Raw genomic sequence first — 16,061 nt, forward strand, 5'->3', positions numbered from 1 at the left:
CCAAGGAGGAGACAGACAGAAGTTACAACAAGGAGGAGACAGAAGTTACACCAAGAAGGAGGCAGAAGTTACACCAAGAAGGAGACTGACAGTAGTTACAGCAAGGAGACCAACAGACGTTACAACAAGGAGGAGACAGACAGAAGTTACAGCAAGAAGGAGGCCGACAGAAGTTACAACAAGGAGGAGACAGACAGAAGTTACACCAAGGAGGAGAGACAGAAGTTACACCAAGGAGGAGACAGACAGAAGCTACACCAAGGAGGAGAGACAGAAGTTACACCAAGGAGGAGAGAGTTACAACAAGGAGACAGACAGAAGTTACAACAAGGAGGAGACAGAAGTTACACCAAGGAGGAGACAGACAGAAGTTACAAGAAGGAGACAGAAGTTACACCAAGAAGGAGACTGACAGTAGTTACAGCAAGGAGACCAACAGACGGTACAACAAGGAGGAGACAGAGAGAAGTTACAGCAAGAAGGAGGCCGACAGAAGTTACAACAAGGAGGAGACAGGCAGAAGTTGCACCAAGGAGGAGACAGACAGAAGTTACACCAAGGAGGAGAGACAGAAGTTACACCAAGGAGGAGACCGACAGAAGTTACATCATGGAGGAGAGACAGAAGTTACACCAAGGAGGAGAGACAGAAGTTACACCAAGGAGGAGACAGAAGTTACACCAAGGAGGAGACAGACAGAAGTTACAACAAGGAGTCAGACAGACAGAAGTTACACCAAGGAGGAGCCAGACAGAAGTTACAACAAGGAGAAGTCAGACAGAAGTTACAAAAAGAAGGAGACAGAAGTTACACCAAGAAGGAGACTGACAGTAGTTACAGCAGGGAGACAGACAGAAGTTACAGCAAGGAGGAGACAGAAGTTACAACAAGGAGACAGACAGAAGTTACAACAAGGAGGAGACAGACAGACGTTACAACAAGGAGGCAGACAGACGTTACAACAAGGAGGAGACAGACAGAAGTTACAGCAAGGAGGCCGACAGAAATTACAACAAGGAGGAGACAGACAGAAGTTACAACAAGGAGGAGACAGACAGACGTTACAACAAGGAGGCAGACAGACGTTACAACAAGGAGGAGACAGACAGAAGTTACAGCAAGGAGGCCGACAGAAATTACAACAAGGAGGAGACAGACAGAAGTTACACCAAGGAGGAGACAGACAGAAGTTACACCAAGGAGAAGACAGACAGAAGTTACAACAAGGAGGAGACAGACAGAAGTTACACCAAGGAGGAGACAGACAGAAGTTACAACAAGGAGGAGACAGAAGTTACACCAAGAAGGAGACAGAAGTTACACCAAGAAGGAGACTGACAGTAGTTACAGCAAGGAGACCAACAGACGTTACAACAAGGAGGAGACAGACAGAAGTTACAGCAAGAAGGAGGCCGACAGAAGTTACAACAAGGAGGAGACAGACAGAAGTTACACCAAGGAGGAGAGACAGAAGTTACACCAAGGAGGAGACAGACAGAAGCTACACCAAGGAGGAGAGACAGAAGTTACACCAAGGAGGAGAGACAGAAGTTACACCAAGGAGGAGACAGAAGTTACACCAAGGAGGAGACAGACAGAAGTTACAACAAGGAGTCAGACAGACAGAAGTTACACCAAGGAGGAGCCAGACAGAAGTTACACCACGGAGAAGACAGACAGAAGTTACAAAAAGAAGGAGACAGAAGTTACACCAAGAAGGAGACTGACAGTAGTTACAGCAGGGAGACAGACAGAAGTTACAGCAAGGAGGAGACAGAAGTTACAACAAGGAGACAGACAGAAGTTACAACAAGGAGGAGACAGACAGAAGTTACAGCAAGGAGGAGACAGAAGTTACAACAAGGAGACCGACAGAAGTTACAACAAGGAGACAGACAGAGCAGAATTAAGGCAGAATAAAACAAAACAAATCAATTTCCTGATATTTATGCTCAACATTCTGACGAGGATATTCACCACTTCACAAGTTGGGTCGTAGGAGGACTGTGTCCAATCAGAGAGCAGAGCCTGAGCATAACCTCTCTGACACCGGGTCTGGCCTGGAAGACGAGAGGAGATCTCCAGAAAACAACTCAAATCATTCAACACCGACAAAAGCAGATCGGAGGAGTGCTATCCTTACATACAGAACAATGGAAGTCAGTGAGAAAATATAGAATGTCCTGTCTTACACTGTGGTCTCTGGAGGGAGCGACTGGTCAGGGAAGCTGGGATGTATCCTCCTTCCTCATCCACACACCAACACTGACCTGGAGACAGTTACAACTCAGTCAATATAACACTGACCTGGAGACAGTTACAACTCAGTCAATATAACACTGACCTGGAGACAGTTACAACTCAGTCAATAAAACACTGACCTGGAGACAGTTACAACTCAGTCAATATAACACTGATCTGGAGACAGTTACAACTCAGTCAATATAACACTGACCTGGAGACAGTTACAACTCAGTCAATATAACACTGACCTGGAGACAGTTACAACTCAGTCAATATAACACTGCCCTGGAGACAGTTACAACTCAGTCAATATAACACTGACCTGGAGACAGTTACAACTCAGTCAATATAACACTGACCTGGAGACAGTTACAACTCAGTCAATATAACACTGACCTGGAGACAGTTACAACTCAGTCAATATAACACTGACCTGGAGACAGTTACAACTCAGCCAATATAACACTGACCTGGAGACAGTTACAACTCAGTCAATATAACACTGACCTGGAGACAGTTACAACTCAGTCAATATAACACTGACCTGGAGACAGTTACAACTCAGTCAATATAACACTGACCTGGAGACAGTTACAACTCCGTCAATATAACACTGACCTGGAGACAGTTACAACTCAGTCAATATAACACCACTGTAGCTACTTCATTAGTCTTATCTGTTTCCAATCAACATATTATGAATGAAACAATGAGACATTGCTCATTACGAGAGGTGTCCTTCTAGAAGGGTCTAGAGAAGGTACAATGACCGGTACACTGTGGCTTGTATTACACTACTACAGTTACAATGTAGAGTTGGGTTGGAGGTCAGAGGTCGGAGGTGTGACTCTGACCTGTGCTGGGGTGGCACTGGGTGGGCAGCCACTGTCTGTGGGCATCACACTGGGGCCTGTAGGGCTGGTAGCCCAGCAGTAGAGACTGTCTCTCCTCCACAGATGCTGCCTGCTGGCTCTGCCAATAGAACCGCAGAGCTGGGGAGAGAAAATTCAACAAACACAGCGTGTTTGACTGCAATATTAACGACATGTTTCAGTTAACAACAACAACAACAACAAAAACACTATGAGAGAGAAACAATGACATTGAGATGACACTAAATATTACAACAGTAGCCACCTAACACTCTTTAGTAGTTAACTCCTGGCAATGAAAGAAACAAGTAGTGGAGCACGTCACGCAGAGAAGGATATGACATCATATCCAGTGGATATGACATCACACCAGACATACTGGAGTGGGCAGCAAGTCGTAGAGCAGAGTGTGAGTGGCTCAGCAGCCTATCAGAGAGCAGCGTGGTCTGGTCGGAGGAGAGGGCGTGGAGTAGCTCGTCAGAGGTCAGACGGAGACCTTCAGCCAGCAGGTAGCTGGTACCCCAGAGGAGAACATCCAGCAGAAGAGCATCAGTTGACACACAAACATGTTGGAGAGGTTCTGACTAACGGAACAGTACAGTGTCTTTATTTAAAAAACAACGTATTATCAATATTATAAATAAATATAGTCACACTCTGTACATGGTCCAATAATGTGCTGGGTAAACACCCAGGTGTCGGCACACTGTCTCTTCTTCAGGGTTACCTGTAGCCCAGAGGGATGTGGGAGCTGTTGGAGAGGAGGACCAGACGCTCAGCCTCCTCCTGGAATTGGTCCACCTCAGCCACCGCCAGGGAACAGGAGCCTGGAGCTGACCCTGGGGAGGGAAGGGGAGAGGGAGGGGGAGGACCTGGAGACAGAGGAATAGCTCAAACAAGTGTTATGTCCAAAATGACACCCTACCCCCTTAATTAATAATGTAGTAGTTTGGACCAGGGCACCCTATCCCCTTAATAATGTAGTGGTTTGGACCAGGGCACCCTACCCCCTTAATAATGTAGTAGTTTGGACCAGGGCACCCTACCCCTTAATAATGTAGTAGTTTGGACCAGGGCAAGGTAATACAGCTAGATGGACTGCACACTATGGGCCAGTTTACCGGACACAGATTAAACCTGGTCTTGGACTAAGAAGCAATTTCAATCTCCACGGAACATTGCTTTTCAGTCCAGGCCTAGGCTTAATCTGTGTCTGACGGGTGGAGGATCTGCCTACTCACACTGAACAGTCTGTCCTACAGGGACAGTGGCGTGTCTCTCTCCCAGGAGGTCCAGACAGAAGCAACTCTTTCCCAGACACTGCAACGCCACGTAGCTCCCGTCCTCTGCACACTTCGGCATGAACACCTCTACCCCAGCAGCCTGGCCTGACTTCACCTTCAAATTGTATCGAACTTTATTTGCATATGCACATTGTAGGTTTACACAGTACAGTACAATGAAACGCTTACTCTCAAGCTCTCTGCACAAACAGCGTAAACAATATGTAAAGTATTCAACAGAGATACAATAAAAACAATACAAAGTGAGTTCAAATACAGCACAGAAAGAAGGGTCAGTACTGTAGTTATTTACAATACAGTACAGAAAGAAGGGTCAGTACTGTAGTTATTTACAATACAGCACAGAAAGAAGAGTCAGTACTGTAGTTATTTACAATACAGTACAGAAAGAAGGGTCAGTACTGTAGTTATTTACAATACAGCACAGAAAGAAGAGTCAGTACTGTAGTTATTTACAATACAGCACAGAAAGAAGAGTCAGTACTGTAGTTATTTACAATACAGCACAGAAAGAAGAGTCAGTACTGTAGTTATTTACAATACAGCCCAGAAAGAAGAGTCAGTACTGTAGTTATTTACAATACAGTACAGAAAGAAGAGTCAGTACTGTAGTTATTTATAGACAGGATGCAGGTAGAGAAGAGTCAGTACTGTAGTTATTTACAATACAGCACAGAAAGAAGAGTCAGTACTGTAGTTATTTATAATACAGCACAGAAAGAAGAGTCAGTACTGTAGTTATTTACAATACAGCACAGAAAGAAGAGTCAGTACTGTAGTTATTTACAATACAGCACAGAAAGAAGAGTCAGTACTGTAGTTATTTATAGACAGGATGCAGGTAGAGAAGAGTCAGTACTGTAGTTATTTACAATACAGCACAGAAAGAAGAGTCAGTACTGTAGTTATTTATAATACAGCACAGAAAGAAGAGTCAGTACTGTAGTTATTTATAGACAGGATGCAGGTAGAGAAGAGTCAGTACTGTAGTTATTTACAATACAGTACAGAAAGAAGAGTCAGTACGGTAGCTATTTACAATACAGTACAGAAAGAAGAGTCAGTACTGTAGTTATTTACAATACAGCACAGAAAGAAGAGTCAGTACTGTAGTTATTTACAGACAGGATGCAGGTAGAGAAGAGTCAGTACTGTAGTTATTTATAATACAGCACAGAAAGAAGAGTCAGTACTGTAGTTATTTACAGACAGGATGCAGGTAGAGAAGAGTCAGTACTATAGTTATTTTACAGACAGAAGAGTCAGTACTGTAGTTATTTACAATACAGCACAGAGAAGAGTCAGTACTGTAGTTATTTACAGACAGGATGCAGGTAGAGAAGAGTCAGTACTGTAGTTATTTACAATACAGCACAGAAAGAAGAGTCAGTACTGTAGTTATTTATAATACAGCACAGAAAGAAGAGTCAGTACTGTAGTTATTTATAGACAGGATGCAGTAGAGAAGAGTCAGTACTGTAGTTATTTACAATACAGTACAGAAAGAAGAGTCAGTACTGTAGTTATTTACAATACAGTACAGAAAGAAGAGTCAGTACTGTAGTTATTTACAATACAGCACAGAAAGAAGAGTCAGTACTGTAGTTATTTACAGACAGGATGCAGGTAGAGAAGAGTCAGTACTGTAGTTATTTATAATACAGCACAGAAAGAAGAGTCAGTACGGTAGTTATTTACAGACAGGATGCAGGTAGAGAAGAGTCAGTACTGTAGTTATTTACAGACAGGATGCAGGTAGAGAAGAGTCAGTACGGTAGCTATTTAGACAGGATGCAGAAGAGTCAGTACTGTAGGTAGAGAAGAGTCAGTACTGTAGTTATTTATAGACAGGATGCAGGTAGAGAAGAGTCAGTACGGTAGTTATTTACAATACAGTACAGAAAGAAGAGTCAGTACTGTAGTTATTTTAATACAGACAGAAAGAAGAGTCAGTACTGTAGGTACAGGAAAGAAGAGTCAGTACTGTAGTTATTTACAGACAGGATGCAGGTAGAGAAGAAGAGTCAGTTCGGTAGTTATTTACAATACAGTACAGAAAGAGAGTCAGTACTGTAGTTATTTACAATACAGTACAGAAAGAAGAGTCAGTACGGTAGTTATTTACAGACAGGATGCAGGTAGAGAAGAGTCAGTACTGTAGTTATTTACAGACAGGATGCAGGTAGAGAAGAGTCAGTACGGTAGCTATTTAGAGACAGGATGCAGTAGAGAAGAGTCAGTACTGTAGTTATTTATAGACAGGTGCAGGTAAAGAAGAGTCAGTACGGTAGTTATTTACAAGACAGGATGCAGGTAGAGAAGAGTCAGTACTGTAGTTATTTATAGACAGGATGCAGGTAGGGAAGAGTCAGTACGGTAGTTATTTACAGACAGGATGCAGGTAGAGAAGAGTCAGTACGGTAGCTATTTACAGAGACAGGATGCAGTTATTTACAATACAGTACAGAAAGAAGAGTCAGTACTGTAGTTATTTATAGACAGGATGCAGGTAGAGTCAGTACTGTAGTTATTTACAGACAAGAGTCAGTACGGTAGTTATTTACAGACAGGATGCAGGTACAGAAGAAGAGTCAGTTCGGTAGTTATTTACAGACAGGATGCAGGTAGAGAAGAGTCAGTACGGTAGCTATTTAGAGACAGGATGCAGGTAGAGAAGAGTCAGTACTGTAGTTATTTATAGACAGGATGCAGGTAGGGAAGAGTCAGTACGGTAGTTATTTACAGACAGGATGCAGGTAGAGAAGAAGAGTCAGTTCGGTAGTTATTTACAGACAGGATGCAGGTAGAGAAGAGTCAGTACGGTAGTTATTTACAGTCGTGCTGGGGGAGTGTCATAAAGTAATTACCTTCTGAGCAGCCGCTCGCTCCCTCTCGCATCGTGACGGACACCTTGGCCTTTGACCATTGAAACGTGACCCCGTGACCTCCTGACCCTGGGGGTCAGCACACCAACACTCCGAGCCTCGGCACTGGATCTCCTGATACTGGCCGCTGTCATCACAGCTGGGCACGTACAGGGCAGAGGGCTCCCTCTCACATCCAGCACCACCGGACTGGGCGCTCTCAAACAGGACCCTGAACAGCTCACCTTTTCAATTCAAATGATTTTAATTGATTTGGGTAAAAAAACAACTAATACGATAAGATGTACATTGGATCCCCAGTGGACAACACATTTATCTAAACACTTGTTTCCAAAGAGCTCCTCGATGGTAGAAACAAATAGCTTGTAATGATTTTTAAAAGTCAAGACGAAGTTACAAAACGAACCTAGCTGGGTGCTGTCCTCGGCTTTGGATAAGAGGATGGTTTGGCGTAGGGTGGAGAGGAAGTCTCCGTTTTCCAGGGTGGCGCTGATGAGTTGAACCAGATCTTGGTTGTTTGCCAGACTGGCTTGACTGAAACTCAACGTGCCGCTGACACCGACGGCCCCAGTGAAGTTAAACATCCCAGCGTTTCCTAAGAACTTTCCTCCGAACAGGTTCTCCTGGAGTCTCTTGGGGTTGGAGGCTAAAGATAGGGCCTTGAGGGCCATGGCCCCGCTAGGGAACATCCCCTGGATCGTCTCAGCCAGGATGTCTCCTAAATCGGATCGCTCGGGGAGAGACTCTCCAAGAGTCCCCAACAGGAGCTGTTGGAGTTGGGGGCTGCATGGAGACAGGGGGCTTGGGACTGGGTGTGTCTGTGAGTCCTTGGCTGATGGCACCTGACCTGAGGGGCTGGAGAAGAGCCTGGAGAGGGCCTGGCGACGCTCAGAGGTACAGTCCTTCACTCCAGCACCTGGGTTCAGTAGAGGGAAAATGGCATGTTTCTATTAATTTTCTGTAGGCCTAAAATATTGACTGTTGTTTTTTTAATGGCTTCTATGTACAGCATGATAAATGAATTTCCCCCTGTGGGATAATAAAGTTAACTGAAATGAAAATACAAAACAACGCAGATAAGCTTTCATTCAGTAAGCGATTATTGAGGTGTGCTCTCTGTCTGCACAGTCAATGGTATTGTACTGTTGGTTTGGAACACCTAAATGGTCAAAGCATTATTTGAAACCAACAACACTGTTACTTAGTTACCACAGTCAGGGTGTCCTCCATGTTGTCGTGTCCCAAAGATCTCCTTCCCTGTGGGGTCGACACACCAGCACTGCCCACCCGCCTGGCACTGTGTTGGCACGTAACCCCCGTCGGAAGCACAGGACGCCACAAACACATTGCCAGCTTGGGCACCAGCGGATCGCTCGCTCTCACAAGGGCTGGGGCCTTACGGGACAGATAGAGGGAGAGAGGGAAAATTAAATACCGGAAATATCATGGAAACCAGAGGAGGCTGGTTACGGGAGGACAGCTTCTAATGATAGCAGGAATAAAGGGAATGGTATCAAACACATGGAAAGCGCGTGTTTAATGTGTTTGATTCCAGTCTAGTTATTCGCTATGAACCCGTCCTACAAATGAATGTGCCACCAGCCGCCACTGATAGAAACGAGGCCAGATTGATGAAACTAACGTACATCTGAACCTGCCACTCATCGCCAGCTGGATGGCCAGGAACCTCCTCTGTAGGATACGGTACATGTTGGTCTGGGAGAAGGAGCGGCCTGGTTCCAGACCTGAGAAGGCTGTGTCGTACACCTCATCTAGCAGCAGCTCCACACCTGAACACAGGGAAACAAGGATTTTACTAACGCACACTGTTTAATAGCGACACGTCTTGCTCTTCATTGTAATCAGAGGGCTGATATAAATACTATGCATGCCAGTCTCTCTTGGTTAAGAGTTGAGGAGAGACTGACTGCATCACTTTAAAAAAACACATTTTTATAAGAAACAATGTGCTGAAAATCCCAAATTGTTTGCATAGTCAATTTAGACACAGCTCTGACACACACACTTACCCCACCAGACATGCCACCAGGGGTCTTTTCAAAGTCCCCAAATCCAGAACAAAATCAAGAAAGCGAACAGTATTATTTTGAGCCATTATTGCATGGAACTTCCTTCCATCTCATGTTGCTCAAATAAACAGCAAACCTGCTTTAAAAAACACCTCTCCTATATTAGACCTAGATATTGTGTGTGTATCTACTGATACGTAGGCTATGTGTGACATAAATGTATGTAGTTCTGTCCTTGTCTATTAATGTTCTATATTATATCATGTTTCATGTTCTGTGTTGGACCCCAGGAAGAGGAGTTTCTGCTTTCTCAACAGCTAATGGGGATCCTAATGAAATAATATACCAAAATGTTACCGTTATCTAAAAAGATCTATTTCTGATTCTTGATGAAAATCCAGTTAAGAGTTATTGTAAATCATGGTTCCTGTGTGTGTGTGTGTGTGTGTGTGTGTGTGTGTGTGTGTCACCTGTTGATGTAGCATCTATCTCACCTGTGCTGGGGAGCTCCCTGCCTCTGCTGTCAGCACAGAAACAGTAACTGGACACCTCTGGGAACATCTGTCTGAAGCTGCTGAACATCTGGAATACTTTAGGGAACCTGTGGAAGATATCACACCTCTTCTCACTTCACTCTGTCTAAAATAGGCTAAGAGAAGAGTAAAATACATGACAGTACTCTATAATACTAATTATAATACTACAATACTAATTATAATACTATAATATAGAGTACATGTAGATGGCAAAGTAATTCAAGTTATCTGGGAGGAACTCATTAAAGTTGTAAAGAGTTAGCTCTTCCACAAAGATGGACAGTATTTCATTAACTTACAACATTGATCCACATACAATAACTCTCTTCAAGAGCGCCTGCCTTGATGGTTAAAGGCCCCAAAATAAAGACTTCATGTACTAAGCCGACGCCATCCTCCTTTAATTTGTGTTGCCAATATTAAAAGGAATATCTTCCTTTACGTTTTTGATCTTGGGAGTCATTTGAGAAATGTCTGCTGGCTGGTTGGCAGTTAAGACCAGTTCCTGAGTGGTTTTAGCGGACCTGGAACAACTTGAGTCTTGACCCCTTGGCTGTACTTGGCTGGAGCCTGGAGTGATAACAGAGACAATCTTGGCCAGGCTGGGGGCCAATCATGCAAAGAGTTCACTGCACAAGCCCGGGTACACACACTAAGTAGGGAATATAATGCCATTTGTTGCCGAGAGACGGATGTGAAAACATCCGCTAGCCAGAAATAGACACAAGACAAAAGTAATTATTATAAAATTATAATTCAAGGTCTGAAAGTAGACATTTTTGTGTAGGCCTCAGTGGTTTGGGTTGGAATTGAAAATAAAATAAAATAAAAATGTGTGAATTCTGAAAATTGCAATAAGTTCCCAGTAGACCAAGCGTCTCCATTCCTCATAACATGTTCCAGTCACCATACACAAGAATAGGATCCTATCAGGTCAGAAATGTAGAGCGAGGAGGGAAAGATAAAGTGAATTTGGGCTCCCAGTTCTCCTGTCAGAGCATCAGTGTCCACGGGTCTAAGCATTACGCTGCCATCTAGAGGCAGAAACGATAAAAAGCTTTGTACAAAACCTGTCTCACTCACACACAGGATCCCAATGCACAGCCAAGTCAAAGCAAACCCCCAGCAGTGTGTTTGTGTGAGTGAGTGATAGATGAGATTCCAACGGTCTAACAGTGAATGTCAGCGTCCCAAACGGTACATTATTCCCCTGATATAGTGCACTGCCCTATGGACCCTGGTCAAAAGTAGTGCACTACACATACGGAATAGGGTGTCATTTGGGGCGTAAACTTAGAGTGCATATCTTTCCCTTCCAGGCACTCACCTGTTGAACGTGTGCAGCAGGTCCAAGACCATCCTGTCAGTGGTGTTGACAAACTTGCACTGCACGGACAGGAAGGAGCCGTCGGCCGAGCACTGAGGGGGGAGCGTTCCCCGACGCCGTGGAGGAGACGCCTCGACCTCACCTCACAGCTGCCTGGGCCTGAGGGAAAAGGTCAAAGGTTGTTCTGATCAGCTCTAGTCATTTATATATTACTGTGCTGTGTGGCTAAGTTGGTAGAGCATGGCACTAGCAGCGTCAGGATTTGTGGGTTCGATTCCCGCTGGGGGTCACCCATTAGAAAATGGATGCACATAATACTGTAGGTGGTAAATGACATATTAACACACAACACAAGTCATCCTGCTCCTAACTAACTCACACTGAGAGGGCTTTCCGTTCTGCCGGGTCCCGTAGAGCTCCATGCCTTCCAGGTCTACACACCAGCACTGTCTCCGGGCGCTGTCACACTGCACCGCCTGGTACTCCCCAGAGGCCTGGCACTGGGGCACCAGGGGGGCATCGCCACTCAGCAGGGCCTGCTGTCTGTGGAGCTGGCAGGACGTCAGACCTGTGGGAGGAGGAGGAGGAAGAGGAGGAAAAGGAGGAGGAGGAGGAAGAGGTCAATGATGATAAACAGCATTTACATAGTGCATCTCAAAAGGTCTTCCAGTGTTCAACATGAGCCTGGCTCGGGTTCCCAGGGGGAATTCATCCCATCAGGCACCAATGTGGTTTCACTGTTAAAACAGATATTTCTAGGAAGAGGGGCGTTCTGCTCACAGTACACAGCTGATCCGTTCTGTCTGGATCCAGAGATCTCAGCTCCCTCTGCGTTCACACACCAGCACTCACCACCAGCACGGCTGCACTGGACGTGTCTGGAGCACACAACAGTTAGGAGAGAGCAGGGAACAGTGGCACCCTATTCCCGGCATAGTGCACTACTAATAGGGTGCCATTTGGGACATATTCAGGGAAATTGCTTCTTTACGGTCCTGGCTAGCTTTACCGTCCAGGCTAGCTTTTACCATCCTGGCTAGCTTTTACCGTCCTGGCTAGCTTTACCCGTCCTGGCTAGCTTTACCCGTCCTGGCTAGCTTTACCCATCCTGGCTAGCTTTACCCATCCTGGCTAGCTTTTACCGTCCTGGCTAGCTCTACCCGTCCTGGCTAGCTTTTACCATCCTGGCTAGCTCTACCCGTCCTGGCTAGCTCTACCCGTCCTGGCTAGCTTTACCCGTCCTGGCTAGCTTTTACCGTCCTGGCTAGCTCTACCCATCCTGGCTAGCTCTACCCATCCTGGCTAGCTTTACCCGTCCTGGCTAGCTTTTACCGTCCTGGCTAGCTTTTACCGTCCAGGCTAGCTTTACCGTCCTGGCTAGCTTTACCGTCCAGGCTAGCTTTTTCCGTCCTGGCTAGCTTGTGTCATATACAGCACTGTCAGGTATACCTGAATCGCCCGTCCTCTGAGCACTGGGGGACATGGTCTTGTTGCCGGGCAGAACTACCACCACGTAGAGACTCACACTGACTCAGGGTCTCAGACTCCAGTTGATATTCTGAAAACAGCAGCAAATACAATTTAGTTGTTCAAAACTGTGTCCATTTCTTTGTGGGGAATTTAAAGATGTTGTATTCGGCTTACAGGCATATGGCTCATACACACAGGAAACATAAACACAGCCTAAATTATAGTATAATAAATACACTACATCATCAAAAGTGTGTGGACACCTGCACATCCAACACCTCATTCCAAAATCTTTGCTGCTATAACAGCCTCCACTCTTCTGGGAAGTCTTTCCACTAGATGTTGGAACATTGCTGTGGGGACTTGCTTCCATTCAAGAGCATTAGTGAGGTTGGGCACTGACGTTGGGCGATTTGGCCTGGCTCGCAGTCGGCTTTCCAATTCATCCCAAAGGTGTTTGATGGGGTTGAAGTCAGGAACCTGTGCAGGCCAGTCAAGTTCTTCCACACTGAACTCGACAAACCATTTCTATAGAGACCTGGCTTTGTGCACCAATGGCATTGTCATGCTGAAAAACAGGAAAGTGCCTTCCCCAAACTGTTGCCACAAAGTTGGAAACACAGAATCGTGTAGAATGTCATTGTTTTCTGTAGCTTTAAGCTTTCCCCTCACTGAAATTAAAAGGGCCTAGCCTGAACCATGAAAAACAGCCCCAGACCATTATTCCTTTTCCACCAAACTTTACAGTTGGCACTATGCTTTGGGGTAGGTAGTGCCAAACTCAGATTCGTATGTTGGACTGCCAGAGGGTGAAGCGTGATTCATCACTGCTCGGCCATGAAAACACATTTCACGAAGCTCCCGACGAACAGTAATTGTGCTGACGTTGCTTTCAGAGGCAGTTTGGGAACTTGGTAGCGAGTGTTGCAACTGAGGAAACAATCATTTTTTGTCCTTCAGCACTTGGCGGTCCCGTTCTGTGAGCTTGTGTGGCCTACCACTTTGCGTCTGAGCCGTTGTTGCTCCTAGACGTTTCCACTTCCCAATAAAAGCACTTACAGTTGACAGGGGCAGCTCTAGCAGGGCAGAAATTATACAAACTGACTTGTTGGAAAAGGTGGCATCCTATGACGGTGCCACGTTGAAAGTCACTGAGCTCATCAGTAAGGCCATTCTACTGTCAGTGTTTGTCTATGGAGATTGCATGGCGGTGTGCTTGACTTTATACAGGGTGAAATAGCCGAATCCACTAATTTGAAGGGTTGTCTACATAGTTTGGAATATAGTGGATATACAAAATAGAAATAATGATAAACATAGAAAAAGCATAATCAGAAATAAGTTTAAATTACAGCTGAAAATAACTTTGAAATATTCAAAAACCCAAGATAAAGAGCCCTAAAGTTTTACCTGAAATCTTCCCCTCAGACAGACAGAGGTAGCACAGCAGTATGGAGGAGATCTGAACCAGGCTCATCATCTTCCTCAGTCAGTCTGCCCGTTGAACTGTGAGGAGACTGGGACTAAAACCTCTGGATTTATACCATCAGTGTTAACTGCAATGTCATCCTCCCCTAGGTTGTCACCGCACGTGGTCCTCACTCGCCAAACATGGAACACTCATGTGTGCTTGGAACAATGGAAGTTCTGGAACATTCTAGTGGGAGCAGCCAAGCCTGAGACTCAGAGAGCCATCAGAAGGGAGGAGTTGGTCATGCAAGACTTGACCTGGGATGCAGTAGAAACCTCGAAACCAAATCGGAAGAAAACGGACAGAAACGTCGAGTGGGACTATCTGAATTTGTCCAATAAGAAACTGTTGTTTACGTTGCAAAACATTTTTCTACGGTTTACACTAATAAATACGACCCAGGTGAACATGACTTGCACCTTCGGGATGATGCGCTTTCAAGAGCCAACGGACGACAGGTTTCTGAAGTCTAATGACATAAAACATGGAACGCAAGGCCAGCAACAGACAACACAAATTAACATTTGAATGTGTAACAGTTTAGCACACACCAACTCTGTAATATAATCATTTAAAATAAGAAGCGTAAGACGAGATATTAAATATCCAGAATATCTTTTTTTTAATGGCATTGTACATGTAGTAAATCACAAAGAACAGGTCTTAAATAAACTCTTAATGTACAGCTGGTATGTCAATAAAAATCTACTTTGTTTTCTCCCCTACCGACTGGTTCTAAAACACTTTTTATACAGGTTAATAGAAACGCTAAATAAACATAGTCATTTTTCTTCAAGTATATTTTATCCTCTTATGTATTTCTACAGATGTTTCCTCATCTTTACAGTTATAAAAACTGTACATAAAATGACCCAAAAAACAGCAATCAACACATTGCTTTTTTTTAAATACGCATTTCACATCCAGCTGGCAATTTAGCTTCCTGTGGTACAAGTCAAACGTGTCCCCTTAGCCCGAAGACATTGTGGTGTTATGTGACGTAGCAGCCATACCGGGGCCGTACTGAAAGCATCAAAAACCCCACAGACAGAGGCTTCATCCCCAAATGGCACCCTATTCCCTACACAGTGCGCTACTTTTTGAACAGGCTCCATAGGGCTCAGGGTCAAAAGTAGTGCACTACATAGGGAATAGGGTGCCGTTTCGGGACATACACACAGAGACAAACGTGCCACAGATGTCCCGTGACATCGAGGCCATTTCCGTGGTTGTCATGGAGATATCCCGAAGACACACAGTCGTATGTCTGTCTGTGGATTGGGTATATTATATACACCAGTCAAATAGATATATCTTTCCCCATGTTAACATTGTAAACTTGGTGGGTCATACCTTCAGACTTGGCACATAAAGAGAATGAAAGTTAACGATTGTAAAAGGTGGCAATAGATTCCTGAAATGAAATCAGAATGCAGTAGCTAAATGACTGATGACTGATGACTGTTAGCACTGGGTTTTTTAACAAATCATCTCACCCTAGTGTGAACTTGTCAAACAAGTTTCAGACCACGTTTCCAAAACAGAACAGATTTCTGGCAGGTTAAAGCTACAATATCATCTAACATTCACCTCGGTGATTTAGATTTTTGCATTAACTCATATCACACAAGCAAGGCTTCCACAGCTCTGCTCCTACTGAGGCAAGAGAGTGGTGGGTCGTTTCCCAAATGGCCCCCTATATATTCCCTACATACTGTAGTGTACTACGGTCTAAAGTAGTGCCCTATAAAGGGAATAGGGTTCTATTTGGGACGGACTCATGAAGAGGTGATCTCATAGCATTTTAATAATCTAATGAATTAAATTGAATTTCAGCTATATCATAGAATGCGTGTGAACAGATTTAATGTACGAGGACAAACCCTCATTTCCTGGTTAAGAAAACATTGTGGGCACTTCAC

General features: G+C 44.5%; 1 pseudogene; it reads right to left on the reverse strand.

Annotated features, from left to right (window-relative positions):
* The window catches only part of LOC139404981 (thyroglobulin-like), an 84,623-nt pseudogene extending 70,476 nt beyond the window's left edge, over positions 1–14,147 (reverse strand).
* Positions 14,148–16,061: the final 1,914 nt, after the last annotated feature.

The sequence above is a fragment of the Oncorhynchus clarkii genome, unplaced genomic scaffold (assembly GCF_045791955.1).
Source record: "Oncorhynchus clarkii lewisi isolate Uvic-CL-2024 unplaced genomic scaffold, UVic_Ocla_1.0 unplaced_contig_5291_pilon_pilon, whole genome shotgun sequence".
In the NCBI taxonomy this organism is placed as follows: Eukaryota; Metazoa; Chordata; class Actinopteri; order Salmoniformes; family Salmonidae; genus Oncorhynchus; species Oncorhynchus clarkii.